Below are 16341 nucleotides of genomic sequence, written 5' to 3'. Positions count from 1 at the left end.
AAGAATATTGGTCTCAACCCTTATCTCACCTAGACCTGAAAGACAATCCTCAAGTGTACTCTTTGTGGTCCTCTTCTAAAATTTGGTCTTGGAGAGAACCCTTGAATGTTCATGAATGAAATGGTATGTAAATCCCTAGAGGAAAAAAAAATAGAAAAAAAAAGTTCTTTTTTTTGTAATATGTTGATTTCTTTCCAATCCCATTTCTTTTCCATAACTCCAGCCCAATCGACGAGAAGAAGAAGAATTTTCCAAGTTACACAAGACGAATCTTCCAAGTTACACAAGACGTAGAAAGATTTCATAAGGATTTATAAATTACACGCTCCCACATGATATATGTATAGAGAGAAAAAGACCCTCTGTTCTCTAGCCAATACGTCAAGACTTCCCTAAACTAAGAGAGATCATGAGTACCGAGGAAACCTTAGCAGAGCAAGTGGAAAGACTTTCAAAGAGATTAGAAGAGTTAAGACGGGATAGATTTACAGTTCCGCCGACTAAAGAGGAAACTATCATCGATTTCAACAAACCGCTGTACTTTCATCCCCTACCCCAAAGAATGAGACGAATGGACTCGCCGTTGAACAGTTCCAATGAGAAACAAAATGTCACTTATTTGAATAGCCAATTTCAACACATGAATATTTCATAAGTATTTTTTTCTTTTTTTCCCTAAAGCGTAGGGAGATCGGATCAGTAGTTTTTCACTTTTCATCGTCGAAAAAGATTGGGTGGAAAAAATCTTTCTTAGCTCTCTCAGAAAAATTTTTCAGCCTTAAAAAAAAAAAAAACTTTTGGTTAATTTTTATCATGTCTTCTAGACATGATAAAAATTAACTCTACCCCCCTTTTGTCTGGGAATGTTGTCTCACACTTTCTAAAAATAGACCATCACTCCTCCTTTCCTAAAGAATAGAATTCCAAGAATGGGATCTGGTCTATTTTTAGAAACGGTGAGACCCTATTCCCAGACAAAAGGCGGGTAGAGTTAATTTTTATCATGTCTAAAGTTCAGGGTCCATCCATCTTCTTATGTGAAACGGTGACCCTGACGAGATCGAGATAAACAAGTCCTGTGAGTTGTTTTGTAATCTTGACGCGATCCAAGAAAGACTTTTTATTTATTTATTTATTTATTTATTTTTTGAAATAGGCGGGGGGAGAGAGAAAATGTTCTCATGACCCTCAGATATCTTTTCATAAATATATTTTTTATCAAAGTGTTTCTTTCATTCCGATCCTTTTAAGAGGTTGGAATGACCCTGACATTTAGATGGGGTCGCGATCCAGACAGATGTCGCGCGAGTATAAAAGTGTGTGTCCTCCACGAGATTTCTTCAGAGAACAGAAGAAGACGTGAACTGAGCTGGTAAGTCCCTTTGGTCCTATGAATATGGTTATCTATAAAATCGATTTGATTCTTTGTTTCTTTTTTTAATAATCATAATAATCATAACTTCATTTAAAAAGAACTCTCTTCTTAACCCTTTGAAAAGAAAAATGTCTCTTTCAAGACGACGACTCTAAAACGTTTTATTGTTTTTCCCCCTTTCTAGATCTTCCCTGTTATACATATATACCTTTTCGATTCTCTTTTTTGCTCCTGTTTGTGGAAGACATCACCGTATTCATCGCCATGGCGTGTTCAGAAAACTTTATCGTGCTCGATCTAGAGGGTTTCCAGTCCTACAACCACAAGAAGGGTGAATTTACCTACGTTTTAAAAGAATTGGGCTATGCGACAAAAGATTTTTTGACCGTGGGATCGTTGACGTTTGCTCCTCCTCACCCCTTCCACCAACTGAATGAAAAAAACCAAAAGACGAATGCCTGGCTGACGAGAAACCGGCACGGACTTCGTTGGAACGAGGGTCATATTCCCTACAACCATTTAGGACGCATTCTCCAATCGCTCACTCACAGCTTCTCCACGATTTATGTGGTGGGATGTCAGAAAGCTAAATTCTTTGCTAAAGCCTTGGATTATCAAAAACCCGTGACGGAAATTTATGTGCCAGATGGAATCATTTGGAAGTATCGGGAAAAATGTGCCCGACATCATCAAAGGATGAAATATTTCCATTGTGCCGAAAACAAAGTGCGCAACTATCGATGGCATATTATGGAAGGAGATTTTCATATCAATCACGTCTATCCAGACGGAACGGAGAAAGAGGAGAGGATTCAGGAGGAAGCAGACAATCCTCTGCAAGCTTTTGATAAGGCCTACGATCAGTTAGAGAAGGATCCGTCCCCAAAAGCGTACGATAACCTCATCCAGAAATGGGATAATCTGTCCTGTTTCCAAGTGATGGAACATCCGGATGAGCATACGCCTTTAAACTTGATGGGCTCTTCTACTTTGTCGTCAACTTCCTCCAATAACTCGAGGAAGACGGAGGGTTGGGGAGACATACCTGAAAATATTCCCCATTACGATCCAGCAGCCTGTTGGGACGAACCTTCCAAAGAATCTCATGAGACCCCCAAAATATCTTCAGAGGATCCAAAGACAAAATCCACTGAGTGTTGGGACAATGAACGGACAACTCATGCTCCAAAATCCACTAAGACTATGTCCACTGAGTGTTGGGAGAATGAACAGACGACTCATGCTCCAAAATCGACTGAGACTATGTCCACTGAATGTTGGGACAATGAACGGACGACCCATGCTCCAAAATCTACTGAGACTATGTCCACTGAGTGTTGGGACGATGAAACCGAAAAGACGACAGAGAATTGGGATGACCGTTCTCAAAAGTATTTGAATTGATATATACATAAACACAGGAGGAAAAAAATAAAGAAAAGATTTTTAGAAATAAGTAGGGAAAGGTTCTCCGCTTTCCCTATATTTATGGAAATGGACTAAGAAGAGAGAGAGAGACGAATCAGGAGACCAAAAAAAATGGGTCTTGGAAGGAATGAGTGCAAATGCATTCGATTCCTTCCGAGACCCATTTTTTTGGGGTCCCTTACTCATCCAATCTTGGAAAAGAACTTTGTCCTATTTTTCTAGGTCCATTCAAAAAGAAATGAATCTATCCATAAATTTTCTTAAAAGAAAAAAAAAAAAACAAAAAGATCCATTACCTCTTGACGGTCCAAAGTCGAGAATCTTGGAAAAAGTCATCCACTCTCCATCCAGTCAAGCTTCTCTGTAGAAAATCTTGTAGGTGCATCTGCATTCTTGAACACCCGGCAGTTATTATTGGACGCGAAACGTCGAATGCTGAAATAGTTAACAGTGAGCCCATTCTTAAAGAAACGGGGATGTTTTATTCATCCAGTCGAGTGCGGAAAAATTTCTGAGAGCCGGTAAAAAATTTCTCTAGCTGAAAAAAAAAAAAAAAAAAAAAAAAAAAACTGTTAGTCTGAAAATTGATGTCTTCAATTTTCAAATTTTCAGACTAAAAGGGTTTTTTTTTTTTTTTTTTTTTTTTTTTTTTATATATATATATCTAACTTTGAACCACAGAAATTTTTTCCGGCTCTCAGAAACTTTTCCTAGCCGACTCGATGTGAATAAAACTTTACTGTTTGTTAAGAATGTTATTTAATGGATCGATTTCAACCTATCGAGTTTCGTTTGAGTTCCGGCCGTGCTGTGGGCCCACCTGGATACAAGTTTTCCCCTTTTGGAATAGAATTTCCGTCAAGGTAGGCAGGCTACTCTTCCTCTTTTTGCATTTTTCATGTCATTTCATTTGTATTACAATATACTGAAAACGAGCGTTCGAACTGATTTCTAGGCTATATCTATACAAATGGAGCTCGATCCAAGAAAGAAATGATGTCTTTTTTTTATTTTGTGGACTGCCAATTTGTATTGGAATATACTGAAAACGGGTGTTTGAGTCGGTTTTCACTATATTTCAATACAAATAGAGCTCGATCCAAGAAAGAAATGATGTCTTTTTTTATTTTGTGGACTGCCAATTTGTATTGGAATATACTGAAAACGGGTGTTTGAGTCGGTTTTCACTATATTTCAATACAAATGGAGCTCGATCCAAGAAAGAAATGATGTCTTTTTTTTAATTTTGCGGACTGCCAATTTGTATTGGAATATACTGAAAACGGGTGTTTGAGTCGGTTTTCAGTATATTCCAATACAAATAGAGCTCGATCCAAGAAAGAAATGATGTCTTTTTTTTATTTTGTGCACTGCAAATTTGCATTGGAATATACTGAAAACGGGTGTTTGAGTCGGTTTTCAGTATATTCCAATACAAATAGAGCTCGATCCAAGAAAGAAATGATGTCTTTTTTTTATTTTGTGGACTGCCAATTTGTATTGGAATATACTGAAAACGGGTGTTTGAGTCAGTTTTCAGTATATTCCAATACAAGTGGAGCTCGATCCAAGAAAAAAATGATGTCTTTTTTTTATTTTGTGGATTGCCAATTTTGTATTGGAATATACTGAAAATGGGTGTTTGAGTCGGTTTTCAGTATATTCCAATACAAGTGGAGCTCGATCCAAGAAAAAAATGATGTCTTTTTTTTATGTTGTGGATTGCCAATTTTGTATTGGAATATACTGAAAACGGGTGTTCACGTTGGTTTTCAGTATATTTCAATACAAGTGGAGCTCCATCCAAGAAAAAATGATGTCTTTTTTTTATTTTGTGGACAGCCAATTTTATATTGGAATATACTGAAAACGGGCGTTCACGTTGGTTTTCAGTATATTTCAATACAAATGGAGCTCCATCCAAGAAAAAAAATGATGTCTTTTTTTTATGTTGTGGACAGCCAATTTTGTATTGGAGTATACTGAAAACGGGCGTTCGTTGGAATATACTGAAAACGGGCGTTGACGTCGGTTTTCAGTATATTTCAATACAAATGGAGCTCGATCCAAGAAAGAAATGATGTCTTTTTTTTATTTCGTGGACTGCCCTATTTGTATTGGAATATACTGAAAACGGGTGTTCACGTCGGGTTTCAGTATATTCCAATACAAGTGGAGCTCGATCCAAGAAAAAAATGATGTATTTCTTTTATTTTGTGGACTGCCAATTTTGTATTGGAATATACTGAAAACGGGCGTTCACGTCGGTTTTCAGTATATTTCAATACAAATGGAGCTCGATCCAAGAAAAAAATGATGTCTTTTTTTTATGTTGTGGACAACCAATTTTGTATTGGAATATACTGTAAACGGGCGTTCACATCGGTTTTCAGTATATTACAATACAAATGGAGCTCGATCCAAGAAAAAATGATGTCTTTTTTTTATGTTGTGGACAGCCAATTTTGTATTGGAGTATACTGAAAACGGGCGTTCACGTTGGTTTTCAGTATATTCTAATACAAATGGAGCTCCATCCAAGAAAATATGATATCTTTTTTTATGTTGTGGACAGCCAATTTTGTATTGGAGTATACTGAAAACGGGCGTTCGAGTCGGTTTTCAGTATATTCTAATACAAATGGAGCTCCATCCAAGAAAAAAATGATGTCTTTTTTTTATGTTGTGGACTGCCCTATTTTGTATTGGAATATACTGAAAACGGGCGTTCGAGTCGGTTTTCAGTATATTACAATACAAATGGAGCTCGATCCAAGAAAAAAATGATGTCTTTTTTTATGTTGTGGACAGCCAATTTTGTATTGGAGTATACTGAAAACGGGCGTTCACGTTGGTTTTCAGTATATTCTAATACAAATGGAGCTCCATCCAAGAAAAAAATGATGTCTTTTTTTATGTTGTGGACAGCCAATTTTTTATTGGAGTATACTGAAAACGGGCGTTCGAGTCGGTTTTCAGTATATTCTAATACAAATGGAGCTCTATCCAAGAAAAAAATGATGTCTTTTTTTATGTTGTGGACAATCAATTTTGTATTGGAATATACTGAAAACGGGCGTTCGAGTCCTTTTTCCGACTACTTCTATACACATTCCACTATATTAAAATGACGTTATGGTTGAGTCCAAACAGAGTCGTCCCCGGACAGAGTGGTCTCCGGACAAAGTCGTCCCCTCTTTTCTTTGAATTCTATTCTTTAAAAGGGTGAGTCATGGTCTATTTTTTGAAAGTGGGAGACAACATTCCCAGACAAAAGGGGGGGTGAGTTAAAAGACATGATAAAAATTAAGATAAAGTTTTTTTTTTTTTTTTTTTACATCTCAGAATTCTTTTCTGAGCTCTGAGAAATTTTTCCTAGCCGATCCCATTTCGTTTTTCGACTTTCACTTTCAACTCTTCACTTTTCCTATCCACTGTCGTTGGAATTGTGTTCACTGGAGGCTATTTCTTTTTTTGCAATCTTGCTTTTAGTTTTCTCTGAGAAACTTTAGAAATGGCTATACAAATTTCACCATCTATATAGAGATGATGTCCAAACAAAGTCGTCCCCGGACCATCTTGATGACCGAATATGTATAGAAATAGTCTGAAAATGGGCTTGAGGGCCGGTTTCTGGACGATTCCTCTACAAATTCGGCCGCATCCAGAAAAACAAAAATACATACTTTCTTTTTGGGTGGACAGGAGATGATAAATTTCTTTTCTCTCTATCTCTCCCAATATTGGAGGAGAGAGTGGCCCAAAAAATGGGTCTCGGAAGGAATCGAATGTATTTTGAAATGCACTCATTCCTTCCAAGACCCATTTTTTTGGTGTCCTGATTCAACTCTCCAGTCTATGGAATAGGGAAAGCGGAGAACGTTTCCCCTTCTTTAAGCGACTGGAGACCATATCGCATCATCATCATCCTCTTTCTGATACTTTTCAACGAAGGCTTGATGTCTCTGGATGATTTTGGGGAGATGATGGATCCCGAATTGAGTGATGAAAAAGAGAGGACTCTTTTTCCTTTCTTGTTCGTCTTGCACAGTCTCTCGGAGGGTGATATACGTTTCCCCGTCCTCCTCAATTTTCGTCAGAGGTCTCATGAATATTTTACACATCCAAGGGAAGAGCGACTTGTTATGCAGGGATTTCGAAGCGACGAAGGCCGCTTCATTCGAAGTGAGGACAATCTGGTTCGGTTGACCCCATTCTTTGGAGTAGGTGTCCAAATCGCCTAGTCGAAGAAAATGGTGTCGATTAGGAAAAAAGACTTGGAGAACACTCGTCGTATGCGAGACATTCGTAGGCAAGAGAGTCAAGATATCTTTGGCATTCCAGTACAGGAATCCTAGATCCACATACGCGTGCACGTAATAGTCATCGTTATATTCCAGTTTGAGCAGCAGGGCTTTTGTATTTTTTTTTCCGTTCTCAAGGCGAAACACTCGTCTGATATGAACAAGAGCTTGCTGGCGATCCGTTTATATAGACTCCTCAGAGAGAGAGAGGGGAGGAGGAACAAGGTTGATGAATTCTAAAATAAAAACAAATGATAACGAAATGAGATCTGCTGGCAAAATATTTTCAGAGCTCAGAAAAAAATTCTGAGATGTAAAAAAAAAAAAAAAAAAAAAAAAAAAAAAAAAAAAAAAAACACTTTTTGTTAATTTTTATCATGTCTTCTAGACATGATAAAAATTAACTCATCCCCCCTTTTGTCTGGGTATGTTGTCTCACCGTTTCTAAAAATAGACCAGAACCCAGTCTTTTCTTGGAATTCTATTCTTTAAAAGGATGTCATGGTCTATTTTTAGAAAGTGGGAGACAACTTTCCCAGACAAAAGGGGGGGTGAGTTAATTTTTATCATGTCTAGAAGACATGATAAAAATTAACAAAAAGTTTTTTTTTTTTTTTACATCTCAAAATTTTGAGCTCTGAGAAATTTTTCCTAGCCGATCCCATTTCGTTTTTCGACTTTCACTTTCAACTCTTCACTTTTCTATAAAAGCTAAAAGCATTCCACGTTTCTGTTCAGAACAGTGTCTCTCTCTATCCAAATCTGAAACTCTAGTCACGAGAGAATATGAGACTAGAAAAATAGTTTAGCTTATTGATCTAAAAAATGTCCCATGCTAAAACACAGAATTATAATCAGAGCGGGGCTTTCCAGTATCCACTTCCAAGAGTTTAGATTTGCCATGGGTGACATGTTCCCAAATTCATAAATTCTTCAATTATAGTCCCCTTCTTTGACAAATGGCTAAGAAATTCTTAAAGAATATCATGATAAAGATTTAGCTATCTATATATAACATTATGTTTTCCTTTCAAAAAAAATCCAGTCTTGATCGAAATGGACTTTACGCACAATTTACTGTATCCCCACCTTTCCAAGATTGGCTTGAAGAAGTGATAAAAAAAATGGGTCTGGAAGGAAAATAGTGCATTTCGAGAAAAGAAAAGAGGACCCTCTTTTTCTCGCAATGCACCCGTTTCCTTCCAGACCCATTTCTTTTGCCTCCTCAGAACTCTCTTTCTTTTCTCCTCCCTCTCTCTCTTAAGAGGGATTGAAAGAAAGAGGCTAGATGGAAAAGTTTCTTTTTTTTTCTTTCGAGAAGATAAAAAAAAATTTGGAGGAGGAGCAAATTTTTTTTGGGTGGTGGTGGTTGTTTTTTTTAGAAGGTGATAACTTTAGTGACATTTAAAGAGACCACCAGAGGATCCGTTTGAGTCTCGACGACCTTTTCTTGACGGGGGTCTGTCTGGCAATAAGCGCTGGCATATTGTTTAGGGTAAGTAGAAGAATCCGTCATGCCTGGATGAGGCGGTATGTAGCGCACTCCCAGATTAAAGAGGGTGATGAAGGGAAATTTCTCCCCCGGATAGAGCAGTGGGTAAACGGGTTGATTGGGTACAACTCGAACCAGCGGCTGAGTTAAAATGCTATACACCCAGGCCAGAAGCTGATTATTTTTAGGATTATTTTCGGCCAGATGTAACATTTCTTCGCTGGAGAGGACATATCCCTCTTGAGAACTGCCGATACTCTCAAGATCTTTTATTTTCCTGAAGACGTGGTGTTCATCGAAAAACACGGAGAGAATGTCCCAGGTTCTTTTATTGGAAGTATGAATCAGAGGCAAAATGTCCGTAGCGTTCCAAAACAATCTTCCGTCATCCACATAACAGCGAATGCTCACAAACTCATTATATAAGACGCGGATCACCATCTTGAGTAGAAATATGGATACGCACAGCAGTCTCTCTCTCTGGGAAATAGAGTCTGTCTTCCACTCGCCTCTCTATATATACGAGAAGACCACGTGATGGGCGACGTGACGGTTGACTTCTAGAAAAAAAAATCAACTTTGTCTACCTCTCTCTCTCTATAACCTTCTATTTTTTTCCTAAAGGACACCCCGTCACCTTTTCAAAGGTCATGGGATTGAGAGCAACGAAAGAAAAAAACAACCATCCTTTGTATACTACCTATGACCTTCTCCTAGAGACCCCTGTCATTTTCTTCTCGAGAGCTACGTGATGAAAGCTTTTTTTTATTCTAGAGTTTATCAACTTTGTAGACACATGACCCCGTCACCTTCTCAAAGGTTATGTCGTATGGAATGGGACCCTTTTGGTTTTTTCTTTTGAGGAAATAAAAAATAAACAACTTTATAATCATCTCTCTATGACCTTTACAAACACTCATGTTTTATCATTTTTTTTTATTTTAGAATTCATCAACCTTGTTCCTCCCCTCTCTCTCTCCCTCTCTCTCTGAGGAGTCTATATAAACGGATCGCCAGCGAGCTCTTGTTCATATCAGACGAGTGTTTCGCCTTGAGAACGGAAAAAAAAATACAAAAGCCATGCTGCTCAAACTGGAATATAACGATGACTATTACGTGCACGCGTATGTGGATCTAGGATTCCTGTACTGGAATGCCAAAGATATCTTGACTCTCTTGCCTACGAACGTCTCGCATACGACGAGTGTTCTCCAAGTCTTTTTTCCTAATCGACACCATTTTCTTCGACTAGGCGATTTGGACAACTACTCCAAAGAATGGGGTCAACCGAACCAGATTGTCCTCACTTCGAATGAAGCGGCCTTCGTCGCTTCGAAATCCCTGCATAACAAGTCGCTCTTCCCTTGGATGTGTAAAATATTCATGAGACCTCTGACGAAAATTGAGGAGGACGGGGAAACGTATATCACCCTCCGAGAGACTGTGCAAGACGAACAAGAAAGGAAAAAGAGTCCTCTCTTTTTCATCACTCAATTCGGGATCCATCATCTCCCCAAAATCATCCAGAGACATCAAGCCTTCGTTGAAAAGTATCAGAAAGAGGATGATGATGATGATGCGATATGGTCTCCAGTCGCTTAAAGAAGGGGAAACGTTCTCCACTTTCCCTATTCCATAGACTGGAGAGTTGAATCAGGAGACCAAAAAAATGGGTCTTGGAAGGAATGAGTGCATTTCAAAATACATTCGATTCCTTCCGAGACCCATTTTTTGGGCCACTCTCTCCTCCAATATTGGGAGAGAGAGAGAGAAAAGAAATTTATCATCTCCTGTCCACCCAAAAAGAAAGTATGTATTTTTGTTTTTCTGGATGCGGCCGAATTTGTAGAGGAATCGTCCAGAAACCGGCCCTCAAGCCCATTTTCAGACTATTTCTATACATATTCGGTCATCAAGATGGTCCGGGGACGACTTTGTTTGGACATCATCTCTATATAGATGGTGAAATTTGTATAGCCATTTCTAAAGATTCTCAGAGAAAACTAAAAGCGAGATTGCAAAAAAAGAAATAGCCTCCAGTGAACACAATTCCAACGACAGTGGATAGGAAAAGTGAAGAGTTGAAAGTGAAAGTCGAAAAACGAAATGGGATCGGCTAGGAAAAATTTCTCAGAGCTCAGAAAAGAATTCTGAGATGTAAAAAAAAAAAAAAAAAACTTTATCTTAATTTTTATCATGTCTTTTAACTCACCCCCCCTTTTGTCTGGGAATGTTGTCTCCCACTTTCTAAAAATAGACCATGACTCATCCTTTTAAAGAATAGAATTCAAAGAAAAGAGGGGACGACTTTGTCCGGAGACCATTCTGTCCGGGGACGACTCTGTTTGGACTCAACCATAACCTCATTTTAATATAGTGGAATGTGTATAGAAATAGTCGGAAAAAGGACTCGAACGCCCGTTTTCAGTATATTCCAATACAAAATTGATTGTCCACAACATAAAAAAGACATCATTTTTTTCTTGGATAGAGCTCCATTTGTATTAGAATATACTGAAAACCGACTCGAACGCCCGTTTTCAGTATACTCCAATAAAAAATTGGCTGTCCACAACATAAAAAAAGACATCATTTTTTTTTGGATGGAGCTCCATTTGTATTAGAATATACTGAAAACCAACGTGAACGCCCGTTTTCAGTATACTCCAATACAAAATTGGCTGTCCACAACATAAAAAAAGACATCATTTTTTTCTTGGATCGAGCTCCATTTGTATTGTAATATACTGAAAACCGACTCGAACGCCCGTTTTCAGTATATTCCAATACAAAATAGGGCAGTCCACAACATAAAAAAAAGACATCATTTTTTTCTTGGATGGAGCTCCATTTGTATTAGAATATACTGAAAACCAACGTGAACGCCCGTTTTCAGTATACTCCAATACAAAATTGGCTGTCCACAACAGAAAAAAAAGACATCATTTTTTTTTGGATCGAGCTCCATTTGTATTGTAATATACTGAAAACCGATGTGAACGCCCGTTTTCAGTATATTCCAATACAAAATTGGTTGTCCACAACATAAAAAAAAGACATCATTTTTTTCTTGGATCGAGCTCCATTTGTATTGAAATATACTGAAAACCGACGTGAACGCCCGTTTTCAGTATATCCAACGAACGCCCGTTTTCAGTATACTCCAATACAAAATTATCTGTCCACAACATAAAAAAAAGACATCATTTTTTTTCTTGGATGGAGCTCCATTTATATTGAAATATACTGAAAACCGACGTGAACACCCGTTTTCAGTATATTCCAATACAAATAGGGCAGTCCACAAAATAAAAAAAAGACATCATTTCTTTCTTGGACCGAGCTCTATTTGTATTGAAATATACTGAAAACCGACTCAAACACCCGTTTTCAGTATATTCCAATACAAATTGGCAGTCCACAAAATAAAAAAAAAGACATCATTTCTTTCTTCGATCGAGCTCCATTTGTATTGAAATATAGTGAAAACCGACTCAAACACCCGTTTTCAGTATATTCCAATACAAATTGGCAGTCCACAAGAGGTAATGTATCTTTTTGTTTTTTTTTTCTTTTAAAAAAATTTATGGATAGATTCATTTCTTTTTGAATGGACCTAGAAAAATAGGACAAAGTTCTTTTCCAAGATTGAATGAGAGAGGGACCCAAAAAAAAATGGGTCTCGGAAGGAATCGAATGCATATGCACTCATTCCTTCCAAGACCCATTTTTTTGGTCTCCTAATTCGTCTCTCTCTCTCTCTTCTTAGTCCATTTCCATAAATATAGGGAAAGCGGAGAACCTTTCCCTACTTATTTCTAAAAATCTTTTCTTTATTTTTTTCCTCCTGAGTTTATGTATATATCAATTCAAATACTTTTGAGAACGGTCATCCCAATTCTCTGTCGTCTTTTCGGTTTCATCGTCCCATCACTCAGTGGACATAGTCTCAGTAGATTTTGGAGCATGGGTCGTCCGTTCATTGTCCCAACATTCAGTGGACATAGTCTCAGTCGATTTTGGAGCATGAGTCGTCTGTTCATTGTCCCAACACTCAGTGGACATAGTCTTAGTGGATTTTGGAGCATGAGTTGTCCGTTCATTGTCCCAACACTCAGTGGATTTTGTCTTTGGATCCTCTGAAGATATTTTGGGGGTCTCATGAGATTCTTTGGAAGGTTCGTCCCAACAGGCTGCTGGATCGTAATGGGGAATATTTTCAGGTATGTCTCCCCAACCCTCCGTCTTCCTCGAGTTATTGGAGGAAGTTGACGACAAAGAAGAAGAAGTAGAAGAGCCCATCAAGTTTAAAGGCGTATGCTCATCCGGATGTTCCATCACTTGGAAACAGGACAGATTATCCCATTTCTGGATGAGGTTATCGTACGCTTTTGGGGACGGATCCTTCTCTAACTGATCGTAGGCCTTATCAAAAGCTTGCAGAGGATTGTCTGCTTCCTCCTGAATCCTCTCCTCTTTCTCCGTTCCGTCTGGATAGACGTGATTGATATGAAAATCTCCTTCCATAATATGCCATCGATAGTTGCGCACTTTGTTTTCGGCACAATGGAAATATTTCATCCTTTGATGATGTCGGGCACATTTTTCCCGATACTTCGAAATGATTCCATCTGGCACATAAATTTCCGTCACGGGTTTTTGATAATCCAAGGCTTTAGCAAAGAATTTAGCTTTCTGACATCCCACCACATAAATCGTGGAGAAGCTCTGAGTGAGCGATTGGAGAATGCGTCCTAAATGGTTGTAGGGAATATGACCCTCGTTCCAACGAAGTCCGTGCCGGTTTCTCGTCAGCCAGGCATTCGTCTTTTGGTTTTTTTCATTCAGTTGGTGGAAGGGGTGAGGAGGAGCAAACGTCAACGATCCCACGGTCAAAAAATCTTTTGTCGCATAGCCCAATTCTTTTAAAACGTAGGTAAATTCACCCTTCTTGTGGTTGTAGGACTGGAAACCCTCTAGATCGAGCACGATAAAGTTTTCTGAACACGCCATGGCGATGAATACGGTGATGTCTTCCACAAACAGGAGCAAAAAAGAGAATCGAAAAGGTATATATGTATAACAGGGAAGATCTAGAAAGGGGGAAAAAACAAAAAAAACGTTTTAGAGTCGTCGTCTTGAAAGAGACATTTTTCTTTTCAAAGGGTTAAGAAGAGAGTTCTTTTTAAATGAAGTTATGATTATTATGATTATTAAAAAAAGAAACAAAGAATCAAATCGATTTTATAGATAACCATATTCATAGGACCAAAGGGACTTACCAGCTCAGTTCACGTCTTCATCTGTTCTCTGAAGAAATCTCGTGGAGGACACACACTTTTATACTCGCGCGACATTTGTCGGGATCGCGACCCCATCTAAATGTCAGGGTCATTCCAACCTCTTAATAGGATCGGAATGAAAGAAACACTTTGATAAAAAATATATTTATGAAAAGATATCTGAGGGTCGTGAGAACATTTTCTCTCTCCCCCCGCCTATTTCAAATAAATAAATAAATAAATAAATAAATAAAAAGTCTTTCTTGGATCGCGTCAAGATTACAAAACAACTCACAGGACTTGTTTATCTCGATCTCGTCAGGGTCACCGTTTCACATAAGAAGATGGATGGACCCTGAACTTTAGACATGATAAAAATTAACTCTACCCGCCTTTTGTCTGGGAATAGGGTCTCACCGTTTCTAAAAATAGACCAGATCCCATTCTTGGAATTCTATTCTTTAGGAAAGGAGGAGTGATGGTCTATTTTTAGAAAGTGTGAGACAACATTCCCAGACAAAAAAGGGGTAGAGTTAATTTTTATCATGGCTTTTATTGAGGCTGAAAAATTTTTCTGAGAGAGCTAAGAAAGATTTTTTCCTCCCAATCTTTTTCGACGATGAAAAGGGAAAAACTACTGATTCGATCTCCCTACGCTTTAGGGAAAAAAAGAAAAAAATACTTATGAAATATTCATGTGTTGAAATTGGCTATTCAAATAAGTGACATTTTGTTTCTCATTGGAACTGTTCAACGGCGAGTCCATTCGTCTCATTCTTTGGGGTAGGGGATGAAAGTACAGCGGTTTGTTGAAATCGATGATAGTTTCCTCTTTAGTCGGCGGAACTGTAAATCTATCCCGTCTTAACTCTTCTAATCTCTTTGAAAGTCTTTCCACTTGCTCTGCTAAGGTTTCCTCGGTACTCATGATCTCTCTTAGTTTAGGGAAGTCTTGACGTATTGGCTAGAGAACAGAGGGTCTTTTTCTCTCTATACATATATCATGTGGGAGCGTGTAATTTATAAATCCTTATGAAATCTTTCTACGTCTTGTGTAACTTGGAAGATTCGTCTTGTGTAACTTGGAAAATTCTTCTTCTTCTCGTCGATTGGGCTGGAGTTATGGAAAAGAAATGGGATTGGAAAGAAATCAACATATTACAAAAAAAAGAACTTTTTTTTTCTATTTTTTTTCCTCTAGGGATTTACATACCATTTCATTCATGAACATTCAAGGGTTCTCTCCAAGACCAAATTTTAGAAGAGGACCACAAAGAGTACACTTGAGGATCCTCTTTCAGGTCTAGGTGAGATAAGGGTTGAGACCAATATTCTTGGGTCTCTAAAGCATCCCAACTTAGACATTTATTATTACTATTAGAAAGTTCATCCTCCTCCTCCTCCTCCTCCTCATCGTCGCACGAGTTCTCCTGGGGAGATTCTTCCGCCTCCTCTTCGTCTTCGACAGCTTTGCTTTCGGAGGGGTAACAATGTAATTTCCGGAAAACGTAACTACCCTCCATCAAATGGTATCGAAAATTTCTCACCTTGTTCTCGGCACAATGAATCATCTTTTGGAAATATTGGTGTCGCGTGCATTTCGACTTGTTCCGCCACTCGGTTTTCCCTGGGATGTAAAACTCATAAACGGATCGCTGGCAGAGCTTGCTGAAAAATTCGGCTTTATCGTATCCATTGACGTAGATCACCTCCACATTTTCGGTCAGCATTTTCAGGATCGTAGGCAGATGCTCGTAGGAAAGACGACCCTCGGTCCATTGCAGGCCGTGTCGGTTATTTGTAGTCTGGTTGACCACAGCTTGATTGCGAGACGATAAGTCATCGTAATAGACAGGAGGGAGAAAAATCATGGATCCGCATAAGGTTAAATCGCAAGTGATGTAGCCCAGTTCTTTCAAGATGAAACATATATCTCCCGTCTTTGGATCATAACAGTGAAAGTATTCCATGTCCAGAACAATGTAGGAATCTTTGAGAGGTTTGGCACTCAAAATGTCCATCTTCTTCAATTGAGGAAAAAAAGAAAACAAAATTCTCTCTCTCTCTCGCTGTGTGTCCTGAAGGAAAAAATGGATAGCGTTCTCTCGCCGTCTCCTCTTTTATAGAGAGAGAGAGAGAGAAGGTTGCACGTGACAGGTCGTATGAATTCTGGGAAAGGTCACATTCGTATATATATATTTGTTTTTTGAATAATATCGTGCGTATCTCAATACACATCCATCATAATAATAATAAAGGTCACCTTGGAAAGAAAAAGAAATAAAAAACATGGAACTCGTGCTCGACTTTGAAGGTTTCTACGATTCTCAAGGAGCCTTTATTGTGAAAGAATTGGCTTACGTCACATTGGACGGTACTTCTCGAGGGGTATTTGTTTTTAAACCCCCGTTTCCATGGCAAATGCTCACCGAGAAAGAAAAACGAACCGCTGTGTGGGCA

Source organism: Stegodyphus dumicola, chromosome 3, assembly GCF_044657685.1.
Source record: "Stegodyphus dumicola isolate Sdum_Otavi_A_Nest chromosome 3, ASM4465768v1".
NCBI lineage: Eukaryota > Metazoa > Arthropoda > Arachnida > Araneae > Eresidae > Stegodyphus > Stegodyphus dumicola.
This window is presented reverse-complemented; position numbering follows the sequence as displayed.